A 22,191-nucleotide genomic window follows, 5' to 3' on the forward strand; every position below is an offset into this window, starting at 1 on the left:
AAAGCAACTAGGCAACTGACAACAGAAAGCTGCAAACTTGGGCTGCACAACAAACCTTTCCTCTCCACAAGTCAATCACCACAGTTGTTTTGTTACAGTAGTGGAAAACTGACAAATGTACCAAAAAAAAAGGCCATCATCTTATGGGCCACGATGATTAGCTCCAACAGATGGTTATAACTGAACCAGTTCAGTTTCCAAGAGAGATCTTTACCCATTCTTTCCCAGTGAACATGAACCTGGAGCTAGGAAATCCCAGAGGCTTTGAGTACAAGAACACACCAGGCACACCAAGGTGACCACGGACCAGGTCAAGAAGCAGGCAGTCAAGTCCAAGATGACATCATACGTTGGCTTTGACAGATGATTAACCCAAGATGATCATGAGCTTTTAGTCACATGTTGCAATGATTTCTGTCTGCAGCCTGAGCCAGTCTAGGTTGGTCTTTCTCTAAGAGCCATGGAAAGGCTCCCATCTGATCCACGATTCATTATTTTTAAAGTCCTATCTCATGTAAAATCTGATGAAATCTAAAAAAACTAAACTAGCATTTTTTTGAACAAATGTCCCTGATCCTGTCATGAGTAGTGAGCCTGTCAAGTGCCATCTATGAAACAAAGGAACAGATCTGCAGGAGATTGGTGGGCTACTGCGAACTAGGATGACTACAGGGCATAAAGAGATCAACCAGAGGCGGAGCTGAGGGTAGACCGAGCTCATCTCAGCACATTTCCCCAAACACTAAGCCAGCCTGGGCAGCTGGCAGCCAGAGGCCAGCACAGTCAAATGCTGAAAAGCCTCAAATACCACTGTGGCAGTGCAGGAATGCTTTAGACGGCAGTGCAGTGCTGACAACACTGGGAAGTGGCCCGGTTTGGGTTCCCCAAAAACCAAATTTGAGAAGACAAAGACCTGGATGTAAGTAGCTTGTTCTGAGGGGTAGAGGAAGGAGGCCGAGAAAGACTGGAAAGCAAGACAAGAGGAAAATATACCATGATGCATCATGGGGACCCTTACTCCTAAAGAGGCTCAAGTCTCCTGGACACTCGATGATGTATCCGGAAAGTTTTCCCAAATTGTCCATCTAAAGAACGAATGCTGTTTCTAGAATCCCACCAGTGTAGAGTTACCCCTAAAAGCATGAACTCTGTGAACTCCGGTCTGTATTTTGAGGGGGTCAAGCCAGTTCCTGCCCATCGAGAAAGGGTTTCAGAATGAAAGAAGGCATTCCCTGTCATTTCAACGGGAATCTGAATTCCTAGTGACCTGCCCACTGCGGCTGTGACTGGAACCCAAGGAACCCAAGGGTGTCTAGAGGGAATCTAAATGATGTCATCGACCAGACGTAACCTTGGCCTTGTCTTTGATGCAAAGTCTCTTGGAGCAAGTGGGAAGATGCGGTTGGTGCAGAGCCACGATGGACATTCTAATCTTTCTCTCATCTTACCATGGAACTTGACTCCAGGAGGGAAATAACCCCCTTGACATCTCACAGAGAGGCCAGGAGGGTGGGTGGGGGGGCTGGTAGAGCACTTTTTATTTAAACACAAAGTCACGATGCTCTCACTGTTCCCTGATCTTTGGGTTACACACACACACACCCCTATCCAAACTGGAAACTGAAGCCAGCAACAGAAGATCACTTGGGGCTAATGGAAAAACAAGATCAGCTCCAGGTCCTCCTGCCTCAGCCTAAATCTCAGGTCCATCAAGAGGAAAGGCAAGCTGGGGAAAGAGGACACTACTGAGCCTGACAGTGACAGGCTGGAGAAAGTGGGGTGCTACCTACCACCATATACTGTCTGAACTGCAGGCAGGATTGACTGGATCACACAATTCAGCCGGGGGCAATCCCTCCCCCATACTGACTTTCAGAGACCTACGTTTCTACTCCTGCATTTCTATTGCTAGTTTCCCAGGATCCTGACGGTCTCCGAGGCAGGCTTCCAATGACTTCCCCTTGGAAAACACTCATTGAAAATGAAACTCAATACTTAGTCTTGGGTTTCTGCCGCATGCACCTAGCCGTGAGCTCCTGGCCCCACTCTGTGCAGATTGTTGCTTGCAGGCTGCCTGTTTCCGGCTTTCCAGCTCACATTCTGTTTCCCAAAGTTACACTGGGCTAGTCCTTCGTGAATGCCCTGAGATAGCCTGTCCATCACAGCTTCTATGGCCATAAAGTAAGAGTAGACAAGAGACGGACAGACACAGGGACATGTGGACACATGCTATAAAGAGATGATAACCCCAGGGCTTCTGGCAATGAATGGAGTATGTTGTCTCTTCCAGAATTATTATCATCTCTCCATGACAGAAAGGTGAGTGGGTGGTTGACAGCACAGATGTCAGGCAGCGTGGGGTTGGTACCTGGCAACCTTCATAGTAGATACCACAAACATTGTATCTTTCTCAAGATCATTTCTACCCACCCCTGTTGTACCAGCAGGAGGTTACTGAGAGGGCTTGCCTTCACTTCATGTGTGGGTCACTATTGTTTGCACGTGGCCCATCTCTGGCTTAGGAACAAGAAGAAACCTCCAGCGAGACATAAAAGGAAGTCTCCTGATAACTTCCAGGTAGGAAGGCTCTCGCTAGTCAGAATTGTTGGTGTCATACATTGCTTTCCTTCTATGTGAAGAGGGGAGGCCTGGACCCACTGTGGTCATTTTGCCACTATGGAGAAGCTGGTTTTGGGATGAGGCAAACGGAGGGGAAAGAAAAGAGAGAATGGATCTGGCTTCTTGACATGCCCATGGATCTGTTCACTATTCGAGCCTTGATGCCCCCATACTCTACTAAAAACATCTGTGATGCCATCACCAGGAAAACAAAGCATTTCGGCTGTTCCTCTGACACAGCACACTGTTTTCTGTCTGGCACCTGTGTATTTCTGGTCTATGCTACCTTACTGCCGTGGGAGCTTCTGAGAAGCTGGCCCTCCATGCGTGAACTGTCCCACAGGTCTGCCTCCCCAGACAAGAAGAGTTTTCACAGAAAGCAGTGAATGCTCACCGGAGTCCCTATCCTCCTTCTCAGGGCCCATATTTGGGTCAAACCGTGCCCGTCTGTTGGGTGACAGAGAGCACCCTGTCCATCAGGCCAGCCTGGCAGGCATCTCCACACATCACAGCAGAAGAGGGGAAGGAGACAGGGAAAGGGATGCTCTCTGAGGGCAACATTTCCCTCCGAGACATTCGCTGAAGCCATGATGGTGTTATGAATGTTACCATCTGTTTTCTGTGACAGCCTGAAGCCATGTGACGGGCTGGGGGCATCTGAGGTGCTATAGAAAGTCATTCTTTACTGCGTTCTAATCCCAAGGCTACTTTCTCTGATCTATGTCTCTGGTTGACCTCTTTGCACTGGTGACAGACATGACAGACAGGGACTCACTAAGTCAGAGAAATGCATCTCCCCTGTCAGAGGAGTTTCCATTGGGAGGAAAGAGAGAACAGACAGCAAATAATACCACCAGTAATGGTGTCTCACAGGCTTCTCCGAAAGTCCAGAGAAGATGGGCTCTCCTAAATATTTGATGGGAAGAAGTAAGCCAGCATGCTATCTTCCTCTGAGGCAACCAAGCCAGCTCTTTGCAGAGGATGCGCAGGTTGTGAACTGAGAGGGCTTTGTTTTAATCACTGGTTCTTTGTGCTCAAGCCTGGTCTGCTTCGCTGTACAATCAGCACCGCTCTTTCTACTGTTTCTTCTAAGCACAACACAGACAGAACCTCAGCGACGTCTCCTCCCTGAGGAGATGTGCAGGACACCATGCAAACACATGTGCACTCTTGCCCCATTAACACCCATCATTTTAGCCATGCCCGCATCATGCCAGGCATAGTAAAGGATTGGCATTCCCATTACATTTCAACAGTTCGCTAAATATGACAGTGACATCGTGAAGTGTTAATTGCTCTGCCTGGAATGGAAAAGAACTATCTTAGAATTGAGTCTAACCACTTGCCAAAGGTCATAAACTACATGTTGAATTCCAGCCTTAGGTAGACTGCCAGTTACACTGAGTCTAATAGCCGCCTGATAATGGTCCTGGCAGATTTAAGGTGATCACCCCAAATACATGGTGTTTTGAGCAGAGGAGGGTGGCCTGGATCCCCCACCTTTTATTTCTAATCCAAGCTTATTTATAGGCATTTTAGTCCCTTATCCAGATATTTGAGTTCTGTCTGACCCACCTCACTAATAATGTTTGCATCTGAGAGGATGCAAGGAGGGCCTGGACTATTCTGGTTTTGTATTTTGTTGTTATTTGTTTGTTCAGATATGATAGGTGATTCAGAAAAAGCACAGCAAATGTGGATGGTAGAATTTCACTGGCGGGCATCTGAATGACACTCTATAAAATTTTCAAATGTCTCTGAATGATTGAACAGTTTCATATAAAATACTGGGGACATCGTTACTAAGGCTTCATTAGTACATTAATATTGATAATCCCCCTTTCGTAGTATCTAAAAGTACAGCAAGGGTCATGGCCAAGTTCAGTGTACACAATGAGCCCTTCTAGGTATGGCCATGCCTGGCTGTGTAGTCAGTATGGCATCACGTGTGTGATCCTTAAACATGACACTGTACTGCCATTCAGATGAGAGTCTGAGATAATGTTTACTGTGCTTCAGGGTCTTGTACTTACAACGTGCTAGTACTCACTGTATCCAAGCACCCTGAACACAACCATTACCAAATAAACAGACATCCTGGTGGATAAACAGGCATCAGGCAGTAGGGAACATCTTGCTCCAAAACCACGCCTACATGAATTCTTACTCCCAGGACATCCCCGTTCCTCCAGCATCTCAAGATATACCTTGACTTCAGCCCCTCTTCCAGAGGAGCTTGTCTTGTCTTCCCTCAAGAGCAAAGCCACACAGGCAAGAGTATTCTCTGGACAGAGCTATCAAATGATCCTGTCTGGGGGCAAATTCTCTCTGAGAAGCTCTGTTTTCAATACTTCCTCAGGATATCACTGTGCCCAGGAAAACCACCCAGTTAATTCGTTGTGATTGGGGGTCTATCCTTGCATTCACATTAAAATGGAAGTCTTCTGGTGAGCTGGATTTTTCTACTGGTGATTTATTGCAAGCACCAGATGGACTTTGATGCAATTGCATCGTATTCCACAAACCTGCCTAATGTGTCCTGACCTTGTGTTTGATCGTGGCTGTGTGGCCTCCAGGCCTGCTTGATTTTTCTCTGGAGATCCCTGAAAGCTTGTGCCTACTGGAAGAATGACAGTAAGTCAAGGCTCATTCGTAGCTCCCTCCTCATCTCTGCTTCTCTGGTTGAACCTCTATGTCCTGCTATCTAAAGAAAAGACATACGGGACTACCAAAGACTTTGCCATTTGTCTTATTCCATGGCCTTTCCGTGGGCAGGAAGAACTCATGGGAGATGAAGCAACTAGCTGAAAAAGAGTTACAATCCAGTTCCTGGAAGCGTGGGTCCCCAAGACTATGAACACTGGCACCAGTGTGGTCTCAGGGAAACTAGGTGCAGACACAGGTAACATGACAGACAGGGACCTTCCCAATGAGAGTATCAGTATGGCGGAATAGAGGATTCCTGGGCCAGCGTCAGATGGACCGTCCTTTAAAGTACAGGTGGAAGACTGAGGGAACATATTCTCGGGGCAGAAATAAGAATCTCACCCAGAGCTCTGGGTTGACGGTCAGTATTGTCCAGCCTCACCCAGGAGACAAGCCTCAGTGGATCTCTACGAAGAAATATAGATTGGGCAGTTGAAGTAGGAAGTCACAGGTGGGCAGCACCATCCATGGAACAGGGTCCTGCACTGAAGGAAAGAGTGGACTGGGTGTTCACGCCTCTCTGCTTCCCGACTAAGGATGCAAAGTGATCAGTTGCTGTGATATCCCTGACACAATGGACTGCACCCTCAAGCCAAGAGTCCATTTAAACCTCTTCTTCCCTAAGCTGCTTTTTCTCCGGGTATTCTGTCACATCGGGAGAAAGGGAATCTAGGTATGTTTCTAGGAGTGATATGGGTGCGTTGCTTGGTTCCGCAGACTGATAGTCTGCAAAGGGGTGTAACTCAGACTTCGGAATGTTTCCACAATGCCCAGCAAAGGCATCTGGCAGAAGAAACATTTAGAAAAATAAATCCTGCCGGGCGGTGGTGGCGCACGCCTTTAATCCCAGCACTCGGGAGGCAGAGGCAGGCGGATCTCTGTGAGTTCGAGACCAGCCTGGTCTACAAGAGCTAGTTCCAGGACAGGCTCCAAAACCACAGAGAAACCCTGTCTCGAAAAACCCAAAAAAAAAAAAAAAAAAAAAAAAAAAAGAAAGAAAAATAAATCCTATAGGAGGACTCACACAAAAAGTGAAGTCATTTTCAGCCCTCTCTGCCAGTGTACTTGGGGGTCAATATATTCCTATGGTCTCCAGGAAAAGCAGGCAGTACAGAGGAATCAAGGCACCCTCCGGGCCCATTGGCTATCCAGGAATCAATTGCCTATTTCTCTCAGCCTGCAGCTCAGGGGAGGATCAATTAAGGAAAGCTTTGTTCAGCTCAAACTATGAATTTTTTAAAACAGTCCTATCCGTGGTTATAGACATCTCTTTGAATGGCTCACAGAACAGGAGAAAATAAAAGACCAGTTCTAAGGCTTACTCCTTCCAGGATTTCTCTTTAAAAACGTATTTTTGCAAATGATGTTTTTTAAAAAAAAAAAAGACCCAAGTGACTTTTTTCAAAAATTGAGTTTTAACCATTATGCCAGATGAGTCATCAGAAGTTCAAACCTGAGGACAGATTTGGTGGAGGAATAGAATTCTAGAGCTTAGATGGTCCTTAAGGAGGATATGGTAAGTCCAAAAAATTATAATGTAAGCACTTCCAGAGCCTCCTGGAGAAATATTAAAGGGAATACCAAACAGGTGAAATTAATTCTAAAACATGTTCATTTAGCCTGACATTCCCCAAATACTGCCATTTTAATGTGTTGTAATTACAAAAATCATTTTATCAACTTTATTATGTAAGATATTAACTTATGATATGAAATTCACCCATGTGAAAGCACACAATTAAGCCTGTTTAAAAGTATTTCCAGAGCTGAGTAAGGTTGCCTTACCAACATCTAATTTAAGAATATTTTCATCGTGGCAAAAAAAAAGCACCTAGAAGCAATTCCTCTTTGCTACATACGTGTGTACCCCCGGGTGACCACCAACCAGGCTCTTGCATTCGCAGATGTAGCTACACTGGCCATGGCCTACGCTTACAGCATGGTCTCTGGTGAATGACTGATTTAACATGGCATGTTCAATGTTTGCCCATGTTGTTACACACATCAACTTAACACTCCTTTTATGTGTTGAATCCATTAATGGATAAAAAGTCACTAATAAGCTATTTTACATTCTTGTTCTGAGGGAAGCTTACAAAAGTAAACCTCCAGTAGACCAGCTGAAGACCATGTAAACCATACTGACGATGGTCATGCCTTCTGGACTGAGTGCACACAGCCAGTCTCTATCACACTAAATAAAAGCCCTGCAAAGACAGTTACTTGTCCAAGGCCACATGCCTGCCAGTGGCTACATCTGACTTTAAACCCACATGTTCATGGGCCCATCCTATGCAACATGCTTCATCCTCATCTACACTAGGGGGCACGTGGAGAAGATCAAGATGAAAATCCACCCAAAGGTCCATCACTCTCCCTGAACAGTGTTATACACCATGGCTCTCATTCTGTTTTCATCCAAGGTTTAGACCTTGAGACAAGGTGGGAATCAGCCATAATCACCCTAAAGAGAGCTGCATATGAAGAGCCAAAGGAAAAGAAACAGAGGAAGGGAAGAAGCTTACCCTCCTCAACAGAACCCAAAGAGTTTCCACTGCATGTGAGTGTCCTCCTGAGTCTTCTAGCTGCACACATTTGTGGCCATCCAGCCTACAAGGCTTAAAACAGAAAGACAAAAGAATTCCTTCCTTTTGTGGGAGGGAAGGAGGAGAGAGGACCTCTCCATATTTCAAACAGCTGAATTCCAGGAGTGTCTACTATTGATGGGCAGCAGAGGTTAAAATGGCCAGTCACCACACAAAAATAGCCGAACTGAAGTCCTCAGGAAGAAAGACAATGTACATGTCCCCTGCTTTAGAATAAAAAACACCAATGATAGCCTTTGCTAGAGAGGTTGTGGAGAAAGGGGTACACTCATCCATTGCTGGTGGGAATGCAAACTTGTGCAACCACTTTGGAAAACAGTGTGGCGGTTTCTCAGGAATTTCGGGATCCACCTATCCCTGGACCCAGCAATACCACTATTGGGAATATACCCAAGAAATGCCCTATCATACAACAAAAGTATATGCCCAACTATGTTCATAGCAGCATTGTTTGTAATAGCCAGAACCTGGAAACAACCTAGATGCCCTTCAATGGAAGAATGGATGAAGAAAGTATGGAATATATGCATATTAGAGTACTACTCAGCAGTAAAAAACAATGACTTCCTGAATTTTGCAGGCAAATGGACGGAAATAGAAAACGCTATCCTGAGTGAGGTGAGCCAGACCCAAAAAGAGGAACATGGGATGTACTCACTCATATTTGGTTTCTAGCCATGAATAGGGGACGTTGAGCCTATTATGCGTGATCCTAGAGAAGCTAATTAAGAAGGTGAACCCAAAGAAAAACATTTAGGCGATGAAAGGAGACAGAGACAAAGACCCACACTGGAGCACCGGACTGAAATCTCAAGGTCCAAATCAAGAGCAGGAGACAGAGCACGAGCAAGGAACTCAGGACTGCAAGGGGTGTACCCACACACTGAGACAATGGGGATGTTCTATCAGGAACTCACCAAGGCCAGCTGGCCTGGGTCTGAAAAAGCATGGGATAAAACCGGACTTGCTGAACATAATGGACAATGAGGACTACTGAGAACTCAAGAACAATGGCAATGGGTTTTTGATCCTACTGCACGTACTGGCTTTGTGGGAGCCTAGGCAGTTTGGATGCTCACCTTACTATACCTGGATGGAGGTGGGTGGTCCTTGGACTTCCCACAGAGCAGGGAACCCGGATTACTCTTAGGGATGATGAGGGAGGGGGACTTGATGGGGGAGGGGGAGGGAAATGGGAGGTGGTGGTGGGGAGAAGGCAGAAATCTTTAATAAATAAATAAATAAATAAAAGAAGGTAGTTATGGAAACAAAATGTAAATACACCTAGGAATGGGAGACTTGCTGGGTAATCACCACTGGACTTCCATCCCTTATAACTATGCCCCGTGAATCCCCACTCCGTGGATTGAAGGCATTTCCCATTTCTGGGAAGGGCGGATCTGCCCTTTTCTCAGCATACAGGATACTTAGCAGTAAGCTAACACGTATATGGCAGGAATGATGCACCAGATGGCTTCTGAGTGTTCTGCTTAGGGTAGATCAGCTACCGTATGTGGCTCATGGCAACCTGTGTGGGGACTGTAATCATTATTATTAATGCTATTATTTTCATGATCTGCATTTAAAGAGAAAAAACCAGCACAGAGGGGTTAAATAATCTCCTGGAAGCCACAGAGCTGTTACGTGGCACAGCCCATATTTGATCCCAAGCATTTATCTTCAGAATTCAAGATTCCAACCATGAGGCTACTTTTGCAAAGACTGAACTATACTGGCAGCCTGACCTCACCCATGAAGTTAAACTCTCCTCAACAGAACCCAAAGAATTTCCAGTGCATGCGAGTGTCCTCCTGAGCCTTCTAGCTCCAAACAACATTTGTGGCCACCCTGCCTACAAGGCATAAAATAGACAAAAGAATTCCTTCTTTTTCTGTATTAATTATTATCACTTGTTGCCGCTTGTATGAGCCACGGGACTCTGGTTTTATCAAACTGGCAGGAGCTGCTGAGTATGTCACTGAGTGATAACAAGACTCCACCATGCTTAGATCCATTGGCCTTGTCCCGAAACCATGCCCCAAATCCATGGTGCCTGAAATGCTTTCTTAGAGATCCTCCTCTGGTACAGTCTGGTGGGTGATTTTCCCACCAAAGGTGAGGTCTCTCTGCTCCAGTCTCAGCTCAAGGAAGAATAAGAAAGGGCCAGATCAATCATGAAGGCCTGTAGCTACAGCTACTTGGGAGGGTGAGACAAGAAGACAGCAAAATTCAGGACTGCCTGGGCTTATGGAGTGAGTTCAAGGCCAACCTGGGTAACTTGGTGAGACCCAGTTTCAAAATAAAAGCTCAGTGGTAGAGTGTTTGTTGAGCAAGCATGAGGTTCTGGGTTCATTCACCAATATAAGAAAAGAAAGAATTAAGAACAAAAAAGGTTCTTGAGATCTATTCATTCATGAATATCTGCGTGACCAGACAGAAGCAGGCACATCATTTGTGGACAGACTGCAGGGTTCTTGGGGAACATGTCCCCACTAGAGCACATGAGGAAAGCCCTGGCTGGAAGCTAGCCAAAGTCAGGCTAGATACACACAGGCACATGCTCAGTTTGTTCATACAGTGTAAAAAGTCCCCAAGTTTATACAAAAAGTAATTTCATTTTGAGAACCAAGAACACGTGGCAAAAAAGTTTAGAGTTTATGCTACTCTGGGATGGAGGAGAGTATGGACCATGTATCAGACAAGAGAAGTTCTAAGCTCTCAGAGTCCCAACCACTCCCTCGCTCTTACTATTCACAAGGCCATGGGACATGGACACAGAACACACACACCACAGCTAGCCATGGGTGAGTCCCAGTTGATTGGGTCTCCTTTCTCTCTTATTTAAGCCCCACAAGCACCATACAAAGAACAGAACACTGAGATGTCCTTCTCCTGTGAGGGCTTCCCTTAACACTCAAGTCCTCCTCTTATTGAAGATCCTGTTTTCCTCTCCCATGCGCATGCTTGGTTTTTCCATCTCCTCTAGCAGCTTGGGAAAGCAGAGTCATTCCATCACCTTCTCTCAGCTCTCTCCCTGCCAGACTGAGCAATTGAAGGAGGGGAAAGGTGTACATGAGTTCACATACAGCCATAGTGCTCAAACCTACACCAAGACCTCAGAAAGTCATGGCCGGTGTACACCTGATTCCTATAGGCAGAGAGGCTGATGAGTTTGAATTAACATTAACGAAACAATCAGAGCAGTGAATGTCAGGCTATAGGGAAGGATACTGGAAACCCAGAAGATTATGACCTGACTGCTGAGAAAGCTCTGGGGAGAAGTGAGCTGTGTTAAGGTGACACCTGGCAAGTTGTTTACATGTGCCACACACAAACTGTCCTCAGATCCCGACTACTTTCTTGCATGTCTCCTCTTTGTCGAGCTGGAAAGGTCCTGGAAACGGCTGGTTTCCATAACCGAGTGATGGGAATGACATTTACCCTCAATGTTTGAGGGTCACTCATTGAAAGTGGCAGGACACGGTCCACACCTTGGGATATGTCAACAAGTCCCCAGGAGATATGGAGCTTAGTTACAGCCCCTCCTCCACCCACAGGAACAGGCAGATGAGTCCACAGGCCATCTGGGACAATGGTCAATACCTTCTATAAATGGCACCAGTCCAGCTGCAGCCCTGGGGGACACATGAGGAACAGGGTCATTGCCTAATCCTGCGGGAAGACCAAACATCCAGGAATTGCCCCACATGCTGCCGCATGACTGACCTCGCCTGACTCCAAAGGCAAAGTACCTATTGCATAATGACAGGACTCTAAGCACACACTGCTCCTCCCGGGACACTGAAGAAACAAGTGCCACTTCTCTCTATAGCTCTGAGGTGTAGTACAAGTTGTGCACACATCTACTTTAGATAGAAGCTAACCCATCCCCATCCTGGAGGATCCAAGGGAATGTATTATAGGAACTCCAGACAAGAGTTATTGAAAAAATCTACGGAGTTGCTGGCTGCTGGTTTCCAGAGTCACATGGGACAATGTCACATGCAAATGAACACAGCAAGACAACTCAAAGGGAATGCGCAGGGGTTTCTGGGAAACATATCCCTTATTCCATCTGGAGGAACTTTTTTAAGCAAGAAGAGAGGTAAGGCAGGAAAATGGAACAGCTCTAAGCAGATATTCATGGAAAAGATGAAATGGAACCACCCTGCCAGCTAGCTGGTTTCGACAGATGACAAAAATGACTAAAATCAGCTGTCTGCGTTAATTAGCGCCTATTACCCTGGGTGGATTACTGCCCTGTCACCACCATGGCTTTTTATTCTTGTTCCAGGCTTTGGTGGCAAAGCTATTCCTTCCAATAGCTGTTGGGACCCACCAAAGCTAAGGGTATCCCCAACGCAAAAACACATCTGAGTTCATCCTGCTTTCCATCTGCCCTTCTGCCATACAAAACCATCTGGCTCCATCTCAAAGGCGGTTATTTTGGCCCTGACACCTCTTTAATCTTGGATCCACAGCTATCTAGGGTAACATTGGCTCTGGCTGACATGGCCCGCCATATCCAGCGGAATGATACTCTCCCCATAATGGCTGTAAAAGATAACGAGGAATTTATTAGGAGTTACACACAGCACTCTGTGCTGTCTTTGATGGAATCAATGAGCAACATAAGCTTCAAACCCACAGAGTTGGCTGCAACCACTAGGCGTGTTGCCTAGGTGTAGAGAAGAGCCATTAGGGGGCGTGTACATGGCATTAGCAGTTCAGAGCACGGAAAATCTGGGTGACTTCCTATAGCAGGGGAGGTGGGACTAGCTTGGCTCTCTGGTGACCATCTAGAAAAACATCATTCTGTGCCAGACGGAGCGAAGACAGATGCTGGAGAAGCATCCTCTATAGGCATATGAGTCCCCACGTCACTTCTATTCCATGTTTTGCCACTGCTCCCCAGCACCTTTCTCAAAGGACTGTCCCCGGCATTTATTTATTTGTGAATTAGAAGGAGGAGATTTCATCAGGAGCAGGGAAGGGATGAGAAGCACACTCAACCTGCAGACGATCAGTTTGGTGGGAAAAATCCCCCATCTCATTTGTTCTGCAATGGGGTGATCTTGAAGCTGTATGTACACACACACGTACACACACATACACACACACCCTAACATCCCAGTAAGGTTCAGTCTCACAAGCCCACTACAGTGCTCAGCTTAAGAGCGCTTGAACATTCAGGGCTAAAGGGATAGCTCAGTTGGTAAAACACAGGCTTTGAAAGCATGAGGACATAAGTTCATATGACCAGCAACCATGTAAGAGACAGTTATGACAGCATGTGTTTGTAATGCCTGTGCTGGGGAGGTAGAGACAGGTGAATCCCTGGAACTCATTAGATAGCCTGCTAAATTGAATGATAAACCTCGCCTCTAAAACTAAGGGGAAGAATACTCATAGAAGACACCTGAACTTGACTTTTGGCCTCAACTTGCATGTGAAGGCAAATGTAGGATACTTGCTCCCTATATATGTGAGGAACATGTGAATATCTGTACATATGTATGTGTTTATGTTCATATACATGTATATACACAGATATGCAATGTTAACACACTCCCCACATTTGTATGTGTATCACATAACCCACATGAAACAGATGGTATTTATTTGCCCTTCTGCCTCACTTACCTCATTCCCTCTGTCTGCTTCCTGGGTCACCTCTTTGTACTAAAGCACTTAATCTGACTGTCTGTTTTTAGGAAAACCCAAGCCAAGACATTGGCTGACCATGCAGGATTTAAATTCACAAGTTCTTGTTTTCCTTTGCTGTCTGTGGCTTAGTCCTCCAGGGACACGTTAGCTCTCCCGTACTACCCCTAATATAGAAATAATAGGCCTAAGAAAATGCCAAGCAGGAGGAAAGCTCTCTACAGCAATGAGAGATCATACTGGCCTGAGAGCTGCCTGCCATCAGGATCCCACTGGTTATTTAGGATAGCTTTCCCTAAAATCTCTTTGCTTGCCTTACCTTTCCTTTAAGGAGTCAAATGGAGTTTCTATTCTGAGCACCACTCAATACCTTCGAAGGCAGGAGCATGTCATAAGGTAGAGGTAATAGATAGGCTATCAATTAGTGATGTCTGTAATGGCACCAAGACAGGAGACTGGTAGCTATAAGCTAAAGCACCACATGGAAAGGTATAAAGAATTTTTTTTTTTTTTTTTTTTTTTTTTTGGTTTTTCGAGACAGGGTTTCTCTGTGGCTATGGAGCCTGTCCTGGCACTAGCTCTTGTAGGCCAGGCTGGTCTCGAACTCACAGAGATCCGCCTGCCTCTGCCTCCCGAGTGCTGGGATTAAAGGCGTGTGCCACCACCGCCCGGCAAGGTATAAAGAATTTGAGACCAGATAAACTAATAAATTAAAATTGAATTCTAATATATAAAGATATGCGATCTTGGGCATTTTTATTTTCCAGTCGAGGCTTTAGTTTTCTCTGTGAAGTTAATGTCTCCTAACTAGAAGACTATGGTAGGATGATAGGTAGAAGCCCCCATCATAGTCCCTGCTCAGTGAAGTTCAGTTCCCCTCTCAATGAAAGCCAGAGAGTTCACTTAAATTGAGTTTCAAATTTCTTAAGCAAAGGCATTATTTGCCAACACAATTTAAAGCATCTACTGGTAAAGGATCACAAAATGATTATAATCTTTTTGTTGTTGTTTCTCTTTGTTGTTGTTTTTGTTGGTTGGTTGGTTTTCTTTTCTTTTCTTTTTCTTTTTCTTTTTCTTCCTCTAAAGTTGAACTTTTCCCTCTGACCACACCTCTATTCTGGTTGGGGTAGTTCTGTAGTGGAATTTAACCCTCCAGGCAAAGACATCTGATCCTAAGTAAACCCAAACACACCCTGTAGACCCTGGTGGCCATAATTCCTAGGTCAATTAAAAACACCGAAGAAAGATGGTGCTGAGACATGGCACTGGCTTTGATGAAACACCGCTCTGAATAATTAACCAGCGGCGATGCAAGTTTAGAGCCTGTCCATTAGCTGATTGTCCTATTTAGAAAATGGGACAGCAGCCCAATCTCAGGAGCCGATGCTCTTGACATGTATCTCCACCATCAAGATACTGGAAAGTTGTGCAAGTGAGAAGCGACTCTAAAACCTTCTGCAAACGGTATAAGCAGTGGTTTGGAAAATATGCTGGAAAGCTAGCTGCCAAAAACCAAAAATGAGAGCAATTTCGGGCACTTTCAGTTGCCAGAAAATGTACCAGAGGCCAGTCCTTAGCCCACTGTAGGATGGGGCCTGGGCACATGGCTGTTGAATGACTCAATGGCTGCTGGCCCCGCACATCACCCTCCCATGCTCAGAATGTGCACAGGATAGCATCGGAGGAATGCAATTAGGAAAAGGAGCCCTTACAATACGGATGAGGGGCTAGAGAGATAGAGGACTCAGTGAGTGTCTCTCCCCCCAAAAATGCTCAGAACATACAGCCCTCACTTTGCAATCCTGAAAGACGCCTGTGTCGGTTGCTATGGTCTAGTTAAATCACAGCAGTACCTCAACAGCACAGTTCAAGTTTCACTCCTACTGTATATCAACCAAAAGCTCAGCATTTGCTGCTAACTCAAATCATCATTCAAGCAGCATGGGCCTCTTGATCAGCGACCCACATATCCAAGTTTTCAAAGTCGGTCTTGAAGGGTCACTGCGTCAGGTGACTCATCCCGACAGGGCAGCAGGTCATGAAGCCATGCTTCCTCCCATCTCCCAGGCATTAAGCCCATGAGACATATTACAAGATTGACAATGTAAAGAAGATGTCACTCTTAAGTTAGAAGTGAAGCAAAGCAATGGAAAGCGGTACCACGGGAGGGAGTTGTGGCCATGAGGTGATGATGGAGGCATGGAAGACACAGCTGTCCGTGGGAATGATGATACTTGTGGTTGGCCAGGCTAGAATGCAGCGACAGGAATTAGCAAAGGCAAACTTACCAACACCCACAAGGAAAGCAGCTACGAAGGAAAAAGAGCTGCATCTGAGGAACTATTGGAAATGTTTCCTGTAACTAAAAGCCCAAAAGGCAAACTGACACAGAGCACCAGCAGAAACATCCTAGCCATGCTCGCTCCATGCCATAAACCCTATTCAGATGACTCGGTTATTGTTTGCTCCTTTTTTTTTCTTTTGGTGTTTTTAATTTTTTTATTTTACAAAGAAGACACTTGATCCTCAATAGTTAAAATGTTTAAAGAGTGCTGACTAAATATTTATATTTTAGTTTTCATCAAACTGTGCATTTACAACCAATGCTAAAAGTCTTTGCTGTTGTTAGTTTATGTCCTAGGGATGGGACCCAGAGTCACACCCATGCCAGGCAAGCATTCTACCATCAGCCTATCCTCCTAGTCCATAGGAGGGTGGGATGCTGGGCATATAGAATTGATTCTCGGTATATGTAGAAGTCTGTAAGGAAGAGAAACATCAAAGCTTGCTTAGAGGCTGGTTCAGACTTCTGGGTCCAATCAATGAAGCAAGATGCCAGAACTATGGTCAGATTTTTCCAAGTCCCTCCGTTTTCCTCGATTTGTGGAATTCTGCTGTGTTTCCAAACAAAAGTGAACTGGCAGATAAGGAACAAAAGCATCCAGTGTACATTTTATGAAGCTTTACCATGACTTAAATGGGCCCTTGTAAGATGGGTTTCCCCATTTTTTCTCGACCTCCACACAAGACTTACCATCCTTGCCTACAAAATAGAAAAATGAGACACCAGGACAATGAAACACTCGCCCCAAACCACACAACTAGGAAAAGCAGATCTAGACCCTGTTGGCCAATAGAAACAAAATGTGTACAGATGCAAGTCCTGCAGAGAACTGTGCACTGCCTAACACTTATGACTTCCAGTTTTCTAAAAGAAATAATGTAAACAACCCAAACACATCAAAAAAAAATCCTTGTAACATATAATCAGTACAGAATCATTACTGAAATATTCATATTCTTCAAAGTCTGATGGGCATATGACAATCTGGATTCTGTTTCAAGTTTGCACTTGGCTACATGTTGGCTGTTGTACCACACAGAGCTGGGAGCTGTCTGCTACTGCCAGGATTGAACATTTCAGTGGCTGGGAGCCTCATATTTTTAGCCACAAAATTATTACCTCTGGATTATACCCTTCCCTCTTACAGAGTATTCTGAGAAAGTCATAGATCACTAGAAAGTGCTGAAGACATTCAGAAATTGGATTTAGATTATTTTTCTTTTCTCCCTCCTTAATTCCCCTTCAGTCAGACAAACACTGGGAGAAGCAACTGAGGAGATGTTTTTGGCATGAAATGCTGCAGGGTATAGTATGCCTCAATGGGAAGGGTGGGTATCAGGAAAGACCCCATGCTAGGAGATGGCAACGAAGAAGACATATGCCTCTCCTTGCTAAATGGTTCATATTCACCTATTTGAACACTACTGGTGTTTGGACATTCAACTGATTTTTGTTTATTGATTGTAATAGTGTGTGACTGTTTTGTCTGCATGTATATATGCTCACCATGTGTGAGCCTGGAGCCCACAAAATGGGATGGACAGATCGGAGTTACAGATACTTGTAAATCACTGGGAATCAACTGGTTATGGGTGCTGGGAAATGAACCCAGGCTCTGGAAGAACAATCAGTGCTCTTAATCACCACTAACCTGAGGAAATGCTTTTATTTTTAACTTGCCTTGACATATTACATCACTTATTAGCTCAGATAAAATACTGATTAAGAGGAAAAATGTAGAGAAAAATTTCTGTTCTGTCAAGTACCACAGCCATTCAGTCCCAAAGAAATACATAGAGGATTATATTGATAATAAACTGTTTGGCCTATTAGCTCAGGCTTATTATTAACTAGCATTTACAACTTAAATTAATCCATAACTTGTGTCTATGTTTAGCCACATAGCTTGGTACCTTTTCTCAGTAAGGCATTCTCATCTTACTTCCTCTGCATCCAGCTTGTGAGTGAGTCTTTCCTTTTCCCAGAATTCTCTTAGTCTGGTCGCCCTGCCTTTGCTTCCTACCTGGCTACTGGCCAAAAATTGTTTTATTAAACTAACATGGGTGATAATCTTTAAAGCATAAAAGAGCATTATCCCACAGCATTTCCTCTGTTTTTTTTTTTGTTTTTTTGGTTTTTTTGTTTTTCTTTTCTTTTCTTTTCAAAACAAGAGCTCTGAATCTAAACTTCTTTGTTTGGCTTTTTTCCTGACCATTATCCAAAACAACTTGTAACCAACACTCTAAACAAAGACAAACACCCATAATTTTCTAGTTTTCTAGGCTACTTCCTACTAATTGGGGACCAAAGAAAATTTAGAATTATGGTCAAGTCCTGCTGGAGTATTCTGTGAGACTGGATCATCTAAGCCTTGAAGCTGTTCTGGATGTAGAAATCAGAGGAAACTGAAACATTGGATCATCTGGGCTATCCATTCCATTCCTACTGGAGATTTTTCAGGGGGTCTTCCTTGATCAAACCTTATTTTTCTTAACCCAGAATAAAGCCACAGCCTCTTATTTCCCATGAAAATAAAAGTAAAACCTCTTCTCCAGAGTAACATATCTTCTGACTTAAATTTTGAAGTCAAGGCATTTTCAAAATATATAAGTTGGATTAATCCAGTAGCATTTATAATCAAATATCTTTTAGCAGCTGTCACTCCATCCTCAGCAGTCAAACAATTCAAATACATACAGTATCCAGATTCTCTGTGTATTTTCCATCTTTACATGGACTTTTTTTTTACACTATTTGTTATTTATTTATTTTTTTAGACGGGGTTTCTCTATATATTTGCCTGTCCTGGAACTCACTCTGTAGACCAGGCTGGCCTCAAACCCACAGAGATTCACCTGCCTCTGTCTCCCAAGTGCTAGGATTAAAGGGGTACACCACCATACCCGACCACTCTCTTTTTTTAAGGACTTTCTCTATCCTTTTTTCATTTCTCTCTTAAGCTTAAACATACTATAAACCGTTTAGAGGATTTTTTGTCTGAATCTGTCTTTACTGTCTATCTCTATCTTTTTTCTAACCACATGAGTCTTTAATCTGTTAAGCAACATGGTTAGGATTAAAGCTGTGGCTCTGGCAGCTGGCTCTACCCCATTCCTTAGCTTTTTGAGAATCTAGCTTCATGGGAAAGGTACTGGAATGAACCACATTTATTGTTACAACTCTGTGGAGTTTCTAGACCAATGCAAACACCAACCAACCTGATGCCAGTTGCTCATAAACACCACTCAATTGTTTGGTTGAAAGGCCTTTTTTAATAGTTGTAAGGTTTTTGTTGCTAGTGCTGAGTCAGGATGCCTCTCTTAAAGGAGCCACACCTCTGTTCATTGCCAGCAAACAGCCAAGCAGAGAAAAGATTGTGACCAAGAAGCTGTGCTTGACTCTGTTCTTGCCTGTTTAGAAGTCTTTCTTTTTTTCAAAGCTTTCTCAGGCTTTATGTGGAAATTCTTGCCAAATGTTTGGGTGCCATTTGTAGACAGAAGTTGCTGTCCCACCTGGTCCCACACATAGAGGCTTATATTAATTATAAACTGTTTGGCCTATTAGCTCAAGCTTATTATTAACTAGCTCTTACAAATTTAATTAATCCATAATTCTTCTCTATGTTTAGTTACATGGCTTGGTACCTTTTCTCAGTAAAGCATTTTTATCTTGCTTCCTCTGCATCCAGCTGGTAACTCTCTACCTTTCCTCTTCCCAGAATTCTCTTAGTCTGGTTACCCCACCTATACTTCCTGCCTAACTACTGGCCAATAAGCATTTCATTAAACCAATACAAGTGACAAATCTTTATAGTGTACAAGAGCATTATCCCACAGCAGAATAATATGATCAATGTTGCATGTTCTTGACTTTAAAAGAAATACTTATTTAATATTTAACTAATAACTATATTTCTTTTCTGGATAGTCTACTTCTACTTTCTAGTAGTCCTGCATGGCAAAAAAGAGAGGGGGGTGTAGCAGGAGGTATAAGAGCTAGAGAGATAAAGATAAAAAGAGAGAGAGAAGAAAGAAAGGGAACATTTGAATTTGTGAAATGTCTTTCTACATTTATTCTGTGAATCACATGCTCATCTATTTGTAAGGTAGGCTCAATTAATAAATTTAAAGACATAAAGATACTGATAAAAATTTTAATATTGCACATTTCTCTAAATGTTCAGTTTTTCTTACATCACACTGTCAGAATATATTTCTCTGAACATTTACAGTTTTGCCTTGGTCTCCTACTGCGCTGACAATGGCCTCCTTGGACAGCTACATCTATGTTCCATTGTTCTTGTCTAACATTGAGCATTTCTGTTGGCTAATTTATCGAGAAGTATATTTCAATGCTCTTTAAGAAGAACTCAGTTTTGGTTTTGATGGTTCCACAGATTGTAAATTCTGCTTCCGATTTAACTGGATGTACTCACACAGATTAGTTCCTTCCTGTGAATGTCTCTGGGTTTATTTGATTGCTTTTTCTGCTAACTTATTACAGTGAATAATTAATGCATTTATTTTTAGTCTTTCTGTACTGTGGTGTAGTACACTACAGTTGTGAACTGCATAACAGCCTCAGTCAACAACAGCCTCCACTTGATGAAGCCCCCTGAGATTATAATAGATCTTGGTATGTTCTTAGCTATCATGAAGATAGTACATTCTTTCACCCATAATTGGGCTGGTGCTGATGCCAATGAACCTGCTGTTCTGCCCACTGAAAAGGGCACAGAGTGTACAAATATGCACAATGCCTGAACCTGGTAACAATAATGGAACACCATCACTAACTTGCTTATTTGCCATGTTATAGGGCTTTAATTTTTTAATTTGCCTACAAAATATTAGCTATCATGATGGCATTTTCAAACAAAGTGAACAAACTATGTCTTAGCAGATTCTCCTCTCACTCATCTTCCCTTTCCCCCATATCCTTGCCAGCATTTATTGTCAAGATTTCTTGATGATAGCCATTCTGATCAGAGGAAGGTGGTATCTCAAAGTAGTTTTAATTTGCATTTTCCCAATAGCTAGGGATGTTGAACATTAAAACAAACAAAAACCTTCTTGCCCATTTGTAATTTTCTTTTGAGAAAATCTTCTTTATCCATTCTTTAAAGGGCTAACTATAAAACATCCTGGGAAAGGGCCTGCTCTAGAGACTTTTCAGTGGGACAAAGGTAGAGGTGACAGGTGACTTTGAGACTCTTGGTCCTGTGTCAGCCTGCGCTAGTGTGTGTGTTTGTGTTTTGGCTTAGAAAAATCATTTAAAAACAATAACATGAATATAAAGAATGCATTTTGAGGCCAGACATACACACTTAACTTAAAAAATGTATGCATTCATGAAAATATCTACTCTCTTCCCCTCAAAACACAAGAATGTAGTGTTTTAATTCTGACAATCTACCAAAATTAATTATACCATCACTATTGCTTTATGTAGCTTAAAATGTTTATATACATGTTTATGCATGCTGTTGGATAAAGTTCCTTAGATTAAAAGAACTTCAGATGTTTACGGCCTATTATATTTAGATCTTGGCATGGGATATCTAGAGTCATTAAAACAAAGACTCTCAAACCCACGTGGCATGTCCATGGCAAAATATTTTTGGAATGAGCTCTTCCACTCCCAACTAGAGCCCAGGTCAAAAGGGAGAAGTTTCTCAACATTTTCTTTTGAAGGAGAGTTACTGTATAGTATTTTTCTTACTAATGAAAATGTTCCTCTCTCAGATGAGTATACTATATCTTGGTCACCAACCCATGACCACCCCCCAGCCTTACCTTTTATCTTTACTCACTTCATTAAAGGGTACATCTCTTGACTATTACCACTAGAAAAAAATGAAGCAGTCAGTGGCGGCACGCTCCTCCCATGAATATTGGTCCTTTGGTTTGGTTTCAGTTCCAGGGATATCTTCTCCTTCACTGTAAACTTATCCCTCCCCCTGCTACGATTTTTCTTCAGCATTTCATGGATCAGGACGAATTTCAGGGTGTCTTGTCTACTGGGCATCAATCACATAGCTATCACAATGATCTTTATAAAAGATTTGGCTGGTTATGTCATTCCACATCTGCTGAGAATCCTCAAGGATCTCCCTTCGCCCTGACAACAGACATTCAATTTCTCATTGCAACTTAGAACTGCCTGTTTCTGCCTCCCTTCCCTCATCTCATCCCAGGCCATCCTAGGTTTCATCTACTTCCAGCTAGCATACTTATCTCCCATACTCAGTCT

General features: G+C 43.5%; 1 protein-coding gene across 1 annotated transcript in view; it reads right to left on the bottom strand.

Moving 5' to 3' along the window:
• Positions 1–22,191, bottom strand: part of Slc24a3 (solute carrier family 24 member 3) — a 458,281-nt gene that overhangs the window by 400,293 nt on the left and 35,797 nt on the right. The window lies entirely within an intron of this gene.

This window comes from Chionomys nivalis, chromosome 9, assembly GCF_950005125.1.
Source record: "Chionomys nivalis chromosome 9, mChiNiv1.1, whole genome shotgun sequence".
NCBI classification, from domain to species: domain Eukaryota; kingdom Metazoa; phylum Chordata; class Mammalia; order Rodentia; family Cricetidae; genus Chionomys; species Chionomys nivalis.